Genomic DNA, 5,360 nt, shown 5'->3' on the forward strand with positions numbered 1-5,360 from the left:
GTTCTCAGGCTCTTATATTTATATACATTTATATACTTATATTTCTCTAGTTGTGCTGCTATAGGGTTAGACTGCTGGAGGACATGTACAGATGTGTTCATGTCTGTCTGGTTCTGTTAGTGTGTGTGTGGGTGGGAGGAAAGGAAGCTGTTGTTTTTAACTTTGTTTCTGCTTCCCCTTGTTATTTTATTATTTATTTTATTCATATGATAACCTTTTAAGGGACTAAAGATGTGAATTAGCAATATACTGTGATCTACTTCCATGCATCAAATGGTTAAATTTTTGTTTAATTTGCACTCTTCCTTTTCAAATGATGTTTACACTCACTTATAGTAGTGATCCGTATGTCTGGAGCTTCCATCTTTAGTACACTATTTAAGGGAACACGTAAGCAACACAATATAACTTACATTAAATCAAACTTCTGTGAAATCAAACTTTCCACTTGCAGGAATCGCTCTTTGTATAAGGAGGAACAGGAGGAGCACTGCCAGATTCCTGCAAAATCACTTCTAGTAGGCCACAAATGTGCATGTGTCTGCACCAACTGTTAGAAACCCACTCCATGAGGATCGTATGAGGGCCCAACATCCAAAGATGGGGGATTATGCTCACAGCCCAACACCATACAGGATGCTTGGCATTTGCCAGAGAACACCAGGGTTGTCAAATTCACCAATGGCAACCGATTGAGTACTTCATGTCTCCATCCATCCACCAAAGTCATATTGCAACACAGACTGTATCATATTGCAACACAGACTGTATCATATTGCAACACAGACTGTAATTATCCACTAACTGGAGTAGGTGGATGATTTACTCCAGGTCTGGAAGGAGATCCCTCAGGAGACCATCCTCCACCTCATCAGGAGCAGCCCAGCTGTTGTAGGGAGGTCTTAACAGCATGTGGAGGCCACACACAATACTGAGCCTCCTTCCGACTTGTTTGAAGGACATTATATAAATATTGGATCCACCTGTAGTGGTTTTTTCAACTTTATTTTGTGTGTGACACCAAATCCATCCCTCTATTGATTTATAAATTTGATTTCCATTGATGATTTTATGATTCTGTTGTACAGAACAAAGTATTTCATGAGAATATTTCATTAATCCAGATCTGTGAAGTGTTACCTTTACTTTTTTTGAGCAGTGTATTTGGTCTACCCTTTAGAAGCAAACCTAATTGGCTGCAGACCTTTTTCAGTCAGCCTCTTTTTGCCACTAGAGGGCGTTGCCCCCGTTCTTTTACAAAAATGTAATGTTAAATTTTTTATCTGGGGATATCCTGGACAGTTTTTTCCAATATAATTCCAGGCATTTCTTTTTCCTCCTCACCGCCACATTTTATGAAACGGCAGCATCGGTATTTCTGGGAACAAACTCTGTCCTCTCTTATGTAATATTCTCTTTAGGGGGCTTGAGAGGTTTTAAAGTTATTAGAGTAGAATGAATGTTTAATTTTGTTGCAATATGACAAACAAATATTTATATAAGGAGAAAATTACTTAAACGTCAGTAAATTGTTCATAATAATTGTGGAAGTATAGTTTGTACATAAAAGCATCCACTTCCACTAAAGTGCTGTCTGCCCAAGAAAAAATAAAATGAGCTTCTGGAAGAGTAGAATGAAATTTGTTTACTCTGTCAAAGCGAGAGAGAGAGAAAATAAAAAAGGACATGGTGTAAAACAATCGATATGTGAAACAGAAGAAATTTGACAACACTTTACCGACAGTAATACTGAATGGTCTTGCAGTAACTTGGGTTTATCAGCTTTTTAGAAAGAGTTACTGCATATTTGCACCATATATATATATTAATGCTCTGAACTCCCACATCAATGGATTTTTACACCATGGATTTTTACTTTTTTATTTTCTTTCTCCTCTACTGTTAAGATTTGATCACTGCTGCACTTCATGAAATGGAAATTTACTGTCTGAAAAGCTGTACTAAAGAAAACATTTTGTTTTGCACACACTCTATGTTCACTAAAGTACAATAAAAGCTAAGTAGTCTAAATGCAGCAGTATAAATACCTTTCTGACCCTCTAGAGAAATAATGAACTGCTTATTAAAGAGCATTAATAAAACAAACAAACCAGAATAAAATAAAACTTTGCAAACACCTAGGTGAGGCATTATTGTCACTGATTAATAAGGGGTAAGCACCAGGATTCTGGTCATGTTTAATTTTTAGCAAGTAAAAGTTTCTCAGGTTTTAAAGTAAAAAGTGAAAAATACATTTAATGTTACAAAATAAAGGTTAAAATCCCAATTTAAAAGAATAATACTGAGTAAAGTACTGTAACAAAGTGAATGGATTTAGTTACAGTGTATCTCTGTCATTTATTATAACCTCCTATTGTTTGTTTATTGAATAATATTAGCAATGGAAACTAAAACTATTTTAGGTACCACTTTATGTCTCTCTATTAGGCGAAGTCACACCTGCAGTGGCAATTAGTTTCCACTAGATGGCAGCACAATCTTGGATATTTGCTTCAGTTTTTGTTTCAAAGGTTTTGAAGGTTGGTCCACTTTCTCTTTAAGATGAAACAAAAATAGGAACTGAAATGTGTAAAAGCAGCCTTTAAATGTAAAAAAAAAAATAAAGTTCTGTTTTTTTACCTACTGAAAGAAATGCTCAACTAATGGTACCTTTCTGTCTTAAAAAAAAACCCCTGTAGAAATAGAAAAATAGGCTTCAAAACTAAATAAAGATTAAACTTGGTCAACTGCTCAAGGGAACATTTAAAATACAAATTTTCGACATTTTTATGACTCAAAGTTTCCTTAATCTTCCATACACTGATAAGATACACAAGATAAGAAAGGACCGAATTCTGCCTGTAGAGTTAAATTATGCATAATTTGGTGATAGGAGAACATTACACTTTAAATGTACTTATTCATTTGAGAATCCTTATTTAGGAGCAACACAACAAACAGAGCCGTATTGATATCTTTGCAATAATGACAAGTATAGTGAGTAAGAATCTGTTTATTGGTGTAGCAAGTTTTAAAACCGAGCAAAGTGCAGCAGAAAAGTTCTAACATTATGTAGTCCGCCTAAACCAGACAGCGGAAAACAATTTAGTCAACCTAAAAAAACAACTTGACAAAAAAATAGCAAAGGTGCATTTAGTAAAATCTGTAATTATAACAGGAGACAGTGGCGGACAGAAAGACAGAGTTAATGATAAACCCTATCGACTGTGGAACATGAATTGAAAAAGTTACTTGCACTCCTTGTGATGTCACTAAATGGGTGTTTAAAAATAAAAAAAAACTTAGAGTAAAAACTAATATCCTTATTTGGGAGGTTATTCACAACCTCCACTTGCAGTGGATGATATTCTAACTCCTGAGGCTGGATGCTAATGCTAAGAATTAGAAAATGTTAGCAATCTTTGTTAATGTGAATAATATTTTATCATTGCCACCATGACATTGGCAGCTGGTAGCTACAGTATTTTTTTTGTAGTGGATTTTAACTGCCGTTACAATATGCATATTCCTGAACCTTTTTCACTCAAAGATAAATCTCTACTTTCAGTATTGTTTCTCTGCTTCAAAAACTGCAAAGGATTCTTCCTGTGGTTCCACCTTTTCATCAAAATTTTGCATTACAGCAGCATAAAGTCAGATTTCTGTCAAAAGTGCAGGTACATAAACAATCATACAAGCAATAAAATAAAAAACAATTTTACCACATGCATTTAGAGCTTTCTATGCATGCAGATTTAAAACCACGAGGCCACCAATCTGTCCCAAGCTTGACTTCATGTTTCTTCTCTTCACTCTTTTGCTTTTAATTCTTCATTAGATTCTCTCCTACTCAATTGTGAACCTGTTTCTGAGCGCTCGTGAAAACTTTGGTCACTTTGGGAGTGGAACCAATCCAGATAAAGTAATTCCTGGATTGGTTCCACTCTCAAAGTGACTAAAGTTTTCACCAGTAATCAGGAAACCCCACCTCTATAGATAGCGCTGTTTTCTTCCTAGTTGTGGCTAATAGCATTAGCAAAGCATCTTTAGGCTAATCACTCTTCTTTTTAACAGTTAATAAATAATTGGTTAAGTGAAGTTATTGTTACATAAGCCAGTTAAACCTAGTCATTAATGTGTTCTGACAGCATTTAAGTTAATGTTAGCTTCACTGTCTAAATTAGGGAAAGTGAAGTGAAGCTTGAATTAACTCTTGTTTAGAGCTAACGTAAACATTTACATTTCTAATCAGTTTGAAGCTGCTGCTATTTTTTTAAATTTGTATTCAGATTGTGTTTATAAAATATTAAAAGATGACTGTTTGATATAAAGTACAAATTCTACACTTAAAGAGAACAACAATTAGCTTGAAGACGCTCTGCTAACATAACTAGCTCTTTTTTTCCAGCTTTTTTTTTATTGTCACAAGTACAGAGCAACGAAACGAACTCTCTGCTTTTAACCCATCCCCTTGGGGAGCAGTGGGCTGCCATTCTGAAGCGCCTGAGGAGCAGTTTGAGGTTAAGGGTCTTGCTCAGGGACCCAGACTGGCAGTCTGTGGGAGTGGGGTTGCCAACTCCCTGAACAAAAAATGGACTCCTCATGTTGCCAGCTGACCCCATTGCCTTTACCCCTCCTGGAGTGGTGATTTTTGTGTGTAAAATGATTTTATGCGAAGGTGCACCGCCCCCAAAAGCAGAGTCAGCATTTAAATTCCTTTGTTCGTCCCCCATACTGCTCTGTTGTCTCCCGCTATCTTCTCTGTGAGCAACACTTGGCCCGACCAATAGGATGAAGGGATTCTGGATCGTTACATATATGTTGTCAGCTCATTGGTCAGAATGCAGGACAGGGCAAGTTTACCGTAAGTTTTGTATCTAACGTTCCCTTGTTCTTCATTTTCCATTAGCTTTTTACTGACTATTTCTTTACTGTGACAGTAATACGGGACAAAGTTGCTTTTCCACTAAATACAGGACAGGTATTTCTATTTCTAAATACGGAACGATTCCGTTTTTCAAGGGACGGTTGGCAACCCTAGTGGGAGTGCGGCTTTAACAAAGAACCGTTTGGATTCCAAGCGTAATGCCCTAACCACTACTAGCCACAACTAGGAAGGAAACAGTACTTTCTCAAAGGGTGGGATTTTCATAGAAAATATCCAATAAATGCAAGTTTACTTTCTCCCGCTGGTTCAAAGTGACAGAAGTTGATATGAGCGTACACAAACAGACTCACTTAAGATCAGGAAAACATTTACCGCCGTAATAAAAGCAAGCCACTAAGTGCAGAGAAAGGACACGTACTCATTCTATTTGATGTACCATCTATTCAATCTGCTCACATAAAATATTCCAAAT

Source organism: Cyprinodon variegatus, unplaced genomic scaffold (genome assembly GCF_000732505.1).
Source record: "Cyprinodon variegatus isolate N-32 unplaced genomic scaffold, C_variegatus-1.0 Scaffold53, whole genome shotgun sequence".
Lineage (NCBI taxonomy): Eukaryota > Metazoa > Chordata > Actinopteri > Cyprinodontiformes > Cyprinodontidae > Cyprinodon > Cyprinodon variegatus.